We start from the raw sequence: 13,781 nt of genomic DNA on the forward strand, positions 1-13,781 counted from the left end.
ATATGGAAAAAAAAATGTACAGTTCATAACTCGCACTTAATAAATCTAGGCCATAGATGGTAAAATTGAAGTGTGAGGGTGTATTGGAAAACGGAAAAGTAAAGAATTAAATCATTAAAAAAAAAATTTTGAACTCCCGGCTATTGGAAACCAGTTTTTTTCTAACTTATAGGATGATTTTATGATAAAATTGATAAAACCGAGATGTGGAGAAATTTAGTTTAAAAATAAAAATTTTATATGTGACATTGTACTTTACCACAACCTGAAATTAAAGATTTTACAACGAATTTGACACATTTGTGAATTGCCGAATTGTTTGGAAGCCCATTAATGAATACAAAAATGTGGTCCATTTATTTGAGATTTGGTCAATTTTTCGATGAATTTTGGTCCCAAATGAAAGCATAGTTTGGCAACCGTGTTGCCCAGCTACCATGCATGCGATCCGTTAGTATCACGTTTACCATACCAAATTTTTAAAACGACCAAATCCGTTGTGGAAAAAAACTAAAAATATAAAAAAAAATTATATTTTTTAAGTTTTATACCAATTTCAGACAAAAACTGAATGCTGAACGCTTTAAAGAAATAGTTAAAACGGAAGGCAGCCGCTTCCATTTTGACGTTGAAGACAATCAAAATAAAATGAATGTGTAACTATTCAAAAATGTTGTGCCTAACCCTCAAACCTAATAGCAAATACCATTAGCTATTTAGTTTGAGGGGGTAACAATCTATTGTGGAACTAATTTTGCAATGCCTTCACTGGGTATCCCTACAAGTTTAAAATGGGACCTAAAAGCACGACAAGCTCGGTTGGTACCAGTGCACTAAGCTTTTTGCAGGCTGTCAAAATTTTAGTTCTTCCTATCGACAATTGAGTTTGCAAACAATTTCTAATCCAAGATTCTTGGTTTAGTACATTTAAATCAGAGCTAGTCATTTGCTTGCCCAGTAGTCGAACTATCGTCGGCCTTTACTTGTACACAATCGGATTTTTAAATATTGTATACATTTCATCGTCAAAAGCAAGAGTATACGCCCTTATACGCCTTTCTAGATATTTCCTATTCGAAATATTTGCAAATTAAGTTGCTTTCTTTCAGGTCAACTCCAAACTATCAAAATCTAAATTTTAAGGACCATTTTTGATTTCAATGCACCCAAGTGGCAACTGTGGTAGACTCTCGATAAAGCAAGCAAGAGATCAATGAGCACCAAACACCAAACAATGCAAGTTTTAATCACAAAAAATCTGACAACAGCAAAAATAACGTGTATTTCAGTATTTTAATGTGGTGTGTGGACACGCGGGGCTAGCATGATGATTACAACAAAAATCGTCTATCAACTTTTGAATAATTATATATTTCAACTGTATAGTGATTTTCTCTTTGTATTTTTGTTTCGAGTTTTTATTTTGCTTGCTGATCAGCCGTTGCGAGAGGGGTTTATAGCTTTTAATCTCAATTTGGTTCACAAAGAACGCTGGTTTTGTTTTTATTACGAAAATGTGATACAAACAAAAAGTGTGAAAATGTTTAATGCTGAGAACGTAGGTATGTAAGCGAAAAATCATGATTGTACATGAAATAGAAAAGAAATAGTGATAAGGTTTTTCAACGACTTCTTGAACATGAAAACGCCACGCGCTTTTCCGATCATGCCCCACCAAGAACTCTGCTCTTTTGGACTATTGTCTATCTATACTTATTCTTCTATTTCTGCCTAGTCATAATTTTATAATTCATTGGTAAAACCTTACTTAATCATATGTATATTCTGCTCGCAGTTCATTTAATTTTTGTATACCTTTTACGAATATAAAATATATTAACTTTGATTCGCGCTCCCATTATTTGTAAGTAAGCGTAACGCTTAAGTTTTAACTAAAAAATAAATACAAGGTGCGATAGCTTCTGAAGAGATTTTAGGCCGACCTTCTCTCCCAATTTGTGTCGTGCCCCATTTTAATTTTTCCTACAAATTGACGGGACGGAACCAACATGTTTTACGCCGACTCCGAACGGCGTCTGCGGACAGATGAGTGTTCACAGAGAATCTGTTAATGGCAGAAATACACCTGGAGTGTTTGTCAAAGCACTGCCAAGGGGCGACCCCGCTTAGAAAAACGTTTTTTCTAATTTGAAAAAACTTGCTTCTAAACTCGACCCGGTGGTGTTAAGCGGAGCACACTCGCAAATTTAAAAATTCAGTCAATATTTTGGGAGGAGCACCTCAGATTCGGATATATGGACATGCCCCCGAATTCCAACTTTCGTTAACACTAAAACTACATCGCCAAAACTATCTAAAGCAGCATCAAAAGCGCAGAAAAATATATATGAGTTAGGCTGTTATTCCTTGTGACCAGTACTAAATGTTGCATACTTTTCTCCCCACTCGATACTTATTAGATATTTTTAGTTGGAGTTTGGGGGCTGGTTCCTAATATATAAAAAGTCCCCAGTAACATGAAATTTCGCACAATCTGTGGTATTAATTGTGCAGAATGATTCATTTGATAAGGCAAGTTGTTGTACATTCATGAAAGGTATGAAGACTGCGTCATAGGCGAACTTAACCATTGCCTTTACTCATTATAAATGCGTATATTATAAATATTTCCATGAATGAATTGAATCAGACGAAACATTTACGTTACAATCAATTATCATTTCAATTTTATATTAGTTACATTTATTCAAATACACACATACATATGTATGTACATACTAACAAAATGTCTCACACTCAATGAATGCTATCATGAAAATAACTAGTTTACTAATACTAAGAGTATAAATACATACAAATGCACAAATATTCGTATGCATGAGCGTCTGCGTGCGAAGTCCAAAGGAAATGGACTAAATCAGCACAAGAACACGCAGCACAATGAAAGTGCATGGTAAAAGTAATCCCGAGAATATTGACGGCTGCCAGAGAGATCATGATATCGAGGCTGTTGGTATTAAAACGGGCTAACTCAAATATTGTCCCACCCTGCAGCAGCTTCACATTGCCAATATATTTAATAGTTCGATACTTGAGTTTTATTCATCATCTCACACTTTGTTTAAGAAAAAACAATTAAACAATAAAGAACTAAAATGATGGAAGTCACTTAATTTTCGGGGCTTGTTGGGCCCACTTGAAGAACGGCAAGTTCAGAGTTAATATAAACAAGTAAGGAAGTCTAATTTGGGGTGAAACCGAACATTAGATACATACCCAGCTGTACACTTGAAATGCTATTGTTGTTTGTTTTGTGTGCTTAATAGTGTTACAAGGCTGTGCAATAACACATATACATATGGTTCTATTCAGAACTAATTTTTCTTCGTGTTATGACTCCAGAAACATAGAAAATTGCTTAGTCATAAAAGGGGCGGTGCCACGCCCATTTTTTAAAATGTGAAGTTTTTCCTATTTATTGTTATAAATCCACTTGGGAAATGAAATACCACTGATATAAAGCTCTTTTTCGCAAAGACATAGCTTATTTTATTCGTCCACGACCCTTTGAACAATCTTTTACATAAAAGTGGGCGTGGTCCTTAACCGATTTCGTTAATTTTTCTTCAAAGCATTCCTTATAGTAAAGGCCACCTCTCTGCCGAATTTTGTTACGATAGGATTAACGATTTTTGATTTATGATTAATAATATTTGTAAAATTGATTTTAACACAAGTGGGCGGTGCTACGCCCATTTTAAACAATTTTTTCAAATTTGTATCAAGAGTCTCAATATCAGTCCACACGTCAAATTTCAACATTCCAGGTGTATTCTTTATTAAATAATCAGGTTTTTTGTGTTCTCCAAAATGTTATATATATAAAAAGTGGGCGTGGTTATCATCCGATTTCGCTCATTTACAGTACCAATCTATTCTGGGTCCAGATAAGCTCGTGTACCAAATTTGGTGAAGATATCTCAATATTTACTCAAGTTATCGTGTTAACGAACAGACGGACGGACGGACGGATATGGCTCAATCAATTTTTTTTCGATACTGATTATTTTGATATATGGAAGTCTATATCTATCTCGATTCCTTTATACCTGTACAACCAACCGTTATCCAATCAAAGTTATAATACCCTGTGTACAAGTACAGCTGGGTATAAAAATTTGTCAAAAATGTATGAGCTTAACCCCTTGACTCTGAGTTTAAAAAAAAAAACTTACCGTTCTGCAATTTGCCCTTAGAGTTGAGTGTGATAACTGTATAAACTTAACAAACCCAAACCATAATTACAAATTAAATATGGAAAACAACAAACTCAGCTTAGCACACGCTTATCTACATGAATATTAGCAGTCATTTCGTATCAGCGGTGACTGTACTTCGGCTGGACATTCCCAGCATGACATTAATTTGTTCCTCTTAAAAATAAATAATATATAATAAAGTTGAATGCACAGAATGTGCACGACTTAGACGAGCGAAACCTGTCGTCAAGTAAAATAGCGGAGATAAGAACGAATCATTTCAATTTATTGAAGAAATATGATAAGAAATAATTGTAAATCAGAAATTGCAAAAGTTCCAAAACGTTGTCTAAGTATTTGTATACATAAACAAAAGCTTATTTGGATCCCTGAATATAGAAAATGCCTAAATTTACATGGAGCGAGACAATAAAGTTTGACTTAAATGAAATAATGAATGTTAATTAAAAAATATGTTAAAGCAACATAAACTCACTAACTATAATCTGTCATACTTAGTTATGTTTCATTCTAGTTTTATATAATTTTCAATAGCGGTATGTAGCTAGCACGCAGATTTCTTCTGAAAGTAGATTTTTGACCAATTCTACAATTATGAATGTCATATTGTTCTCCCGCAACGTCTTCTCCTCTTCCTACATAAAAAATGCCACTATATTACGCAGCCCTCAAGACTTTTCTCAACAGAGAGTACGAACACAAAAAAAAACCTCCGAAATCACTCAAGTCCACTAGAAACCCATAGTAAATATGTTCGGTTTTGTTTCGTTAGTGAAAATATTCCGATATTACCGTAATTTCAAACACTGCAGCTGATAAATATAGAGTGGTTATTTGTCCAAAATTATCTGCGTGTGGCAGCTATTACAAGCGAAATTCAGACTTGTGGGCTAAGAGATTCGCTTGACGGTTGCCCGGGATATCACCATGGCCCGGGAACCAGATAATCTTAATCATAAAACAGTACAATGCAATCGCAAGCAATGTCAAGCACTCCCAGACAACGTTCGATCGCACTATTATTCAACTCAAGGCCTTCATGGCCGCTTGGCTATCCGTTTAGATGATACATTTCCTAACCGTAGTAGCACCGGATAGCATTTCATCCACCGCATCCTTAATCGCTGTAACTTCCACTTGAAAGACGCTGCAGTAATCAGCAAACTTAAACTTACGGCTTACATTTAGCTTTTTATAAAAGACCCCCCCTCTTCCCCCCCCCCCCCCCCCCCCCTTTGCCGGATATATATCCGATACTTTCCGGTAACAAGCACCGTTAAGGTACAAGCCCGACAACCATTTCGGGAACGATTTAATATGACTACATTGAAACTTCTAAGCCATCCCTCCCCCACCCCCTAGATCCATGAACTTTGGGATCACCAGAGCAACAGGATTCGCCACGAATAGAAGAGGTTGACAATTGGGTTGGAGAAGTTATTCGTTGGTAACCCCTTGAAATGGTTACGCTACATATCATTTGGGTTTTTAGTCGCCTCATACGACAGGCATATCTGCTTCGGGTATATTCTAAGCCCCCTAACCCGCTGGGGCTCTATAAATAGGCTTTTCATCCTTATTGGCGTTGTTAATACACGAGGGATGGTTACCGTAAAAATGTATTACTTATTATATTGTGGCGAATTTTAGCATCACTAAGCTGTTAGTAAATAAATGCACAACAACAATAAAGCAAGCTGCCACTCTTGTGTACGTAAACAAATCAATCATCATTTACACACATACATACAAGGCAACGAAGAGATACTCACAAATACATGTAATCATCAGCCGAAGTAGTACTCTCGCATACACCCGCATATGGCCATAAGATAAACATACAATTATACATGTATGTATATAGAAATTACCAAGTAGGAGATACAACTATTCTAGAACGCGAAACGTCTAGACCTTAGTAGAAATATGCAGACGAGGCAACAGAGAGTATAAAAGCAGCGCAAGCTGAGGCATTACTAATCAGTTTGATTTAAACTCGCAATTAGTTGTGAAGTATAAGTGTTATTGTGAAGTACTCTCAAAGTAGTCTAATAAAGACCATTTTGCATTGCTGAATATTGGAGTTATTTATTCGACAATTTAGCGATTCGAACGCTTGCAGAAGGTTTCAAATAAGCGGAAGTTCCCTAAATTCATTACAATATTATTATCACCTATAAAGATTTTGAAAATTGGTACCAAACAAAATTAGAGTAGTAAGTAAATGGAAATATTCCAGAAGTGATTAATTTAGCATTTGCTTGTGGATTTATATGGCTATGATTTTATTTATTTATAAATTGTTTACCTTTTTGTACATTTTCGCACTGACATGTTACATATCTTACATTACAATCTACAGGGATAGAAGGCATAATTTTGGTGTAAAGAAAAAGGTGGGAATAATAATTCTCTCAAGTTACAAATTTACATATGTATATATGTGTGCGTGTATGTATATATGTTTGTTTTGGTATGCTATTTTATGATTCTGTAAGCCTTTCATAAGGGAAAATATTGCTTTTTTAGAGAAAATTCTGCTTTAGGCGTCGACGACCGACCATGACTAGATGTAAATACCACATCGTTAAATGCTGTTCAAGTCAAAAAATACAACAACTTCGAGATAAAATTGTAAGTAATAATATTGACATTTGGCTTTTAGAAACGTTTTTAGCGGTGGAATAGTCTGTGGATTATTTTTATCGGTCAGCAATCAAGAGCAAGCAATAAGGTCGGAGCAACATATCCTAAAGAGCTTCTGGTATTACATATATGTATGCTGAGCAAAAAGCTTTAAATATATAATTTATGTATATTATTTACGAGTTGCAGTGTATAAAGACATACATAAGAGACATTTTTTAAATTTGGTACAGATATGCTTATGTTATTGCGGACGGACGTTCGGCTCATTCGTAATTTTTTCCAACACTGATAGTTTTGAGATATGGAAGTCTACACATGTATTTTGATTCCTTTATAGTAGGGATGACACGGAAATGAGGTTACAAGGGCCCCTATCGTGCAATACGATGGGTTATCGAAATCTATTTTTTAATCACAATAGCTTGAATGACATATGGGGAAATCCCAAAAACTTTTACTTTTTTGGATACTCGGGTTTTACACACGGGCAAAAAACTTAAGGCCAGAAAAAAGTACAAGGACATTAAGTTTGGCCTTTTGACTATCCGATCTGATGATTTTAAAAATCAACAAAGCTGATAGTAAGTTTTTGCAGAACTTCGAAACGTAAAAAATGTCGATTTTTACACTTTTTCAAGCGATACCCTTGATTTTTTGTTTTTTTTTTTTTAATTTTTTCGATAAAATTTTGAGGCATCGCCGAAACGCTATGGAATTTAAACTGAATGTTGTTTTTGAGACGGAGATTCTAAAGTATGAGCAAAATTAATGTGCCCCTCCAATATTCAAAACTATCATCAATCAAAGTAGCGATACTTTTTTTTTGTCATTTTCAATATTGACAGTTTTTTGCTTAAAGCTTTTTGAGGCAACTGAGTATTGAAATTTGGATTATGCACGATAATAGCCTATCAGGGACTAAAAATACCTGGGGCTTCAAATTCGATGTGGCCCTTTCAGTTTTGAAGGTAGAGGCAGAAAAGTGGAAGCACTTGGTTGCGTACATTTTTTTCAGGAGCGTGTTTTTTTGTGGGTACAGCTTCAATTTTACTTTTATCATTTCATACCCGTTTGTTAATTTTTTCTCTACACCACAGTAGTATACCATCAATTGCCTCATCTTGGAATATTCACGCAAGGAAAGTTATTGATGTTTGTACATGGGGCAAATAAAATTTCGCCAAAAATTGGCAATCGTCAAAAAGTGTAGAAAAATTTTTTTTTAAACCTGGTTTTATTTAAAAGTAAATGAAAAGAAACCCAAATTTGGTACAAAAATTAAAAAAAAATAATTTTTTTTCTACACTTTTTGACGATTGCCAATTTTTGGCGAACATTTCGTATATTTGCCCCATGTACAAACATCAATAACTTTCCTTGCGTGAATATTCCAAGATAAGGCAATTGATAGTATACTACTGTGGTGTAGAGAAAAAATTAACAAACGGGTATGAAATATTTGATGGTTACCCGGTTTCATATTTTTGCCGATATCTCTAAAACAGGGTTTCGGGTATCAACAACATTTTACCTAAATATGCCCCACATAGATGTGTACATCCTGATAAAATTTCAACACAATCGGTTAAGAAGTGTTTAAATAAGTAAAAAAAATTAAGGTTTTAAATTAAGGGGTTAATATTTTTATCAATATCTCCAAAACCGGATCTCGGGTATTAAAACTTTTTTACCTAAACATATTTCGTTCACATATCTATATGTTTTTAAAGTTTCAAAAGAATCGGTAGAAAGGTGTTAAAATAAATGTGTTGCAAACTTTGCAGTAAAAAATATTTGGCGGTTATTCGGTTTTATATTTGTACCGATATCTACAAACCCGGGTCTCGTGTATCAAAAAAATTTTACATAGCTAACAGCTGCATATATATCCATATTTTGTTAAAATTTCGATATAATCGGTACAGAAGTGTTGAAATAAATGTATATTTAACATTGCGACCTCAATTTATATATATTTTGCTCGATCTTTTGACTATATCTTTTTGAGGCATTATGTAAGACGAGTAACGGCGTTGCACTATAGCTCCAATTTACCCCTCAATGTTCCTAACAAAAAGATATTTGCGTGATACCATATTTCAAAAAAAAATTTTTTTCTCCAAAAAAACCTAAGTTTGGCGGATTTCCCCATATGTTTACTCATTAGATCCATGTTTTATTACAATTTTCATTAAGTTAGTTTGACAGATTCATATTTATCATTTGAGTGAAATTGGGTTTTCATATGTGGCCGTATGACAAGGTACGGGCCCAGATTTGAAATCGGAATCAGAACTGACAAATTTGCTTTACCGTAATCGGAATCGGTACAGATCTCGGATGTGTAAGCAGGATACAAGGCACATCAAGTTTGAAAAGGATGAAAACTAAAAAAGTTCTAACTTTTTCGGGATCAGTTTTGGGGATTATTTCGGGCCCGATTTGGGATTACTTCAAGATTGTTTTGGGGATCAGGCCCGAATCATTTTGGGGCCAGGCAACGTTGGATAATTTTACTTTTAAATTAAACGAAATTTTATGTTTCATTTTCTTCGCCGCAAGTGAACGTTAGTAAAATAAACTATGATATGATTTACTTTACACTTAAATCTGTGTCAATCGGTAACTTCTCACTTAGTAAATAATTTTGAGAAAATATATTCGATTTTATTGAGTCGAATGAAAAGAGAAATGTTTACAGGAATCGGGGCCCGTATGGTGTTATACGATGAAAAAACCAATTTCACTCAAATAATAAACATGAATCTGTCAAACAATTTATAAAAACTGTAATAAAGTATGGATCTAATAAGTACGCATGGACCTTAGTAAACATACATATGTCAGTCAAAGGATTCGCTATTACAGCGCTACTGGGATTTAAAAAATGTGTTTCGATCACGGATTGTATAACACGATATGGGCCAGGAAGTCTATATGAATCTCAAGCTTTGACGTATGGCAATCGAAAATCTGTTTTATACCTACTTTATGCCATTACAATCTCCCGTTGTCCGAAAAAATAAACCACAACCGATGAAATTTAGGCCGAGCTTCTCTACCAATCTGCGTCGAAATCTAAAACTTTTTTTTACTACATACATATATGACCAAACCAAGTTTGGTTTAAAATTTAGGTTATACCGGTCTTCCTGAAAATCAGTGCGCAGAATTCGGTTTCAATTTGAAACTAAGAAGTCTTCACCATAAATACAAAAGAACAATTTTTATCGGGCGGATAATCCTTAAAGTTTAAATGAGAAAGGTTTCTAATATTTATAATGAAATTTTTCTTAAAATATAAATTAGAAATTATAAGTTTTGATGTGACTTTTTCAGGTATTTGAACCCAGGCCGTTGTCCGTTATAATACCCTGTGTACAAGTAAATCTGAGTATTAACAATTTTGGCCATGTTAATAAGCTTTTCTACAATTTTTTTTTATTTTTTTGCTCCACTTGAAAAACATAAAACAACCGGAAAGATACACAGGAAAGAACGCCTAAATAAACAATTCGCTAAACAAATGGTTTTTGCGTGGAATATTTTGTTGTGTTAAATTAACTAACAAATTTCACAGATTTACTATTATTTACATATTTAATATGTACATAGTCACGCATTAAATTGTTGAATACGAAATATTTGCGACAGCAGAACGTCAATTCTAATGACACAAAACACAAATTTGCAGATGTATAAATACTTAAACCCGACTTCACAAATGCAACGCTTCAACAAAGCTTAAGAAGATGAACTTTGAGATTTTTGTATACACTCGAGATTAAATGACCCTGATCAGGGAGACATAATTTTTGCTATCTCATCCAACTTTCAACTCATTGTTGCTGCTGTTAGCTGAAAAATTAGCCGTAATTATTGTTATTTTGAATTTGGATCCAATTTTAATAGCATTTAATTGTCCTTTACATTCGTATGTTTGTAAATATTTTTATCCATTCCTTGTAGCCACCGTCGGAATAATTTAGGTAATTTTCCATGAGTGAACACCTTAAAGCGGAATTAAAATCGCCATTCAAAGTTTATTTACACAAAGCTTCACGTAACTGATGTTTGATATATTATTTTATTTTTTTGTGCTGTTTGTCTGTATATTTTCATTCCATAGTGTCCATATACAAAGCGTATAACTACTTGTAGAAAATGCCATTGCACGAGAGCTTTGTGTGTGTGATTTGGTGGGCGTACCACCCCCCGAACGTTTTCACACCTGTGCTCGATTTACATTACCGTAATACTGTCTGCTCGGACATGCGAAATCTAAATTTCCCAAAGCAATATAATAACCAAACAAGAAAAAAAGAGTATCAACACACTACCGGCCGTACGAATAGTTCCACACAATCGCGCTGTTTTATATTTTAACTATGGTGGAAACTAGATTCCATATTCTGACTACATAAAAAAACACTACAACTGGTGAAAGTATACGTCTAGGTTGTCGTAAACGATGGCAACATAACGCTGGCAATCGCTTTCGCCTTTTTGTTTGAAACAACGTAAGAAACGTTAAGACCGCACGAAAATGATAGAGAACAGCACTGCCCGACGAAATCGCTAGGGCCTAAATTTTTATTAAACATGTTCAAACATGTTCAAATTTCGAAAATTTCACAACGTCTCCTATAAATAAGGCGACAACAAAATAAGCGAAAAATTTCTAAGCATCAATATTGAAGTCCAAGCATTTTTCTCAGTGTGCATATTTGTACCCCATTTTTCTGCAATATGGCACACTGTTTATATTTCGCATAACGTAAGTTGCCCTACAAAAATATCACTTACTAAACGCCTTTGATTTTAATAAGTATTTTGCATTCAAAGCAAATTTAAGTGCATGCGTACCCTCAATACAAACATTCATACACCCATACATACATATGTAAGTTTACTTCCCTCCCATCTGCGTCATATGTTCATACAAATAAATATGGGATATTTAATCGCTCACGTCAGTAAATATGTTATGGATGTAATTTCTTATTTGCAACTACGATAATACACACACGGTCCTGTGTGTCCCCGAAATTATCGCAAAGTTCCTTCATAATTTTGTTGACCTAACAATTTCAATCATAATATTCAACATTATAATTAAGAGCGCTTGTCCATTGGCTCATCAGCTCTTAAATGGAGGGATGTCCCGTCAGTGGTTGGGCGCTAAATTCACTATTCAAACAAAGATATATTGTACATTAGTGTGCCACATCAAGAGTAAATTTTTTACAGTGGGAATTTAATGTTTTGTTAATTTTGGGATTCCTGTCAACATATTACGGAGGCATATTAATACAACGTTAGCTGAAACTGTTTGAAAATGGCCCTACAATTGCCGTTTGAAACGTTTTCTTCTCTCCCTATCCAAGACTGGTTGATACGTAAGAATCATACGGCAGAATCAAAGAAATGAAATTTCACCATAAATTGGTTAAAAGAACATACAAATCGGATGAGTGGTCTTGGAGTTGAATGCTTTCAAACAGACAAGCACACATTTGAGGACTGGTCCCAAGAATCTTTAAATTAACAAATTTCAATTCCGATGGAAAGTGGAAACAATTATTTTGTGGACCATGGGGCATTCTACTGTACTTACATACATACAAATAATAGTATTTTTTATATGTGCAGACATTATTATTATAAGACACAGAATAACACAAAAATAGATTCATTGGCGAGGTTTCTTATGGCTTAAAATTTATTGGCTACGTTCGGCGAATATTTTCAGAGTTTAAGTTTTAAAAATAAAATCTGCTTGTGATATTCGCAGAGACGAATTTCACGTGATTATTACGCGTTGCTTTCTAAATGTATATATGTATATGTATTTATGTCTGTGTATATATATGTACACTAGGGTGGTCTTTATAAATCAAATAAACGTTTTCTTTCAGTCTCATTTCTTCAGACGGTAATTCCTGTGCCCGTATTACGCGTTACGATCAATGACTGAAAACAATTTTCACTCAAGCGATAACTAACTGTGCAAGTGTGAAACTATTTCTAAAAATTATAACAAGTTATAGATATAACGAGTACTATTTGTTGCTAATTCGCATATGCCATTAATCCGATCGAACATTTCAGAGCTATTATGATCTAAAAAATGAGTTCCGAACACGGATCGTAACACGTAATACGGGCTCTGGATAAAAAATATCACATGTCGCATAGGGTCAAAGTTAAGATTTTTGTATTCAAATTTAAAAAACTAAAATTTAATTTGATAAATTTTTTTAATAAACGAAAGAAAATATAAATTTATGTATTGGCGTTAAGTTGATAATGTGGCTTTTGGGAACTTAATATAATCCTCGTTACCTAGTTCTCTAGTTTTGATTCGACCAGGAGTTTAGGCCACAAAAAAAAAACGTTAATCGGATCACTATAACACACAAATAGCTCCTGCCATCAATTAGTATTAATTAGAATTAGAAAAAAATATTTTTTTTAGAGCTTACGATTTCTTCTCGAACATAAGGTAGATTTTCGAAACCCGAGAAATCGGGAACTCGACTTGTCGGAGATTCTCGTGTCTCGAAATCTCTTCTCGAACATGTTCGAGAAATCGTAAGCTCTAATTTTTTTGTTATTTTGTGCCATTCACTTTCATACAAACTTGCGGGATAATTAAAAATTAAAAAACGGTATGAGATTTGTATATTTGTTCTAAATAAATATTGTATTTTGGTATTAAATATGTTTTCTGTTTGTATTGTAAGGGGGCAGTAAAAAAAAGTAAGAAAAATCACGAAAGGTAACAAATTGAATTGACAACAACCTCGAAGTGTAAAAAAAATATTTACTATTGATGCTGGCGTAAAGAACAATTAACATTTTACAAACACTTACATACTTAGTTGAAAG

The 13,781-nt window shown here is 34.0% G+C and overlaps 1 protein-coding gene across 1 annotated transcript in view; it reads right to left on the minus strand.

Annotated features, from left to right (window-relative positions):
• The window catches only part of Pino (Pinocchio), a 73,669-nt gene that overhangs the window by 13,414 nt on the left and 46,474 nt on the right, over window positions 1–13,781 (minus strand). The window lies entirely within an intron of this gene.

This window comes from Eurosta solidaginis, chromosome 2 (assembly GCF_040869045.1).
Source record: "Eurosta solidaginis isolate ZX-2024a chromosome 2, ASM4086904v1, whole genome shotgun sequence".
In the NCBI taxonomy this organism is placed as follows: Eukaryota; Metazoa; Arthropoda; class Insecta; order Diptera; family Tephritidae; genus Eurosta; species Eurosta solidaginis.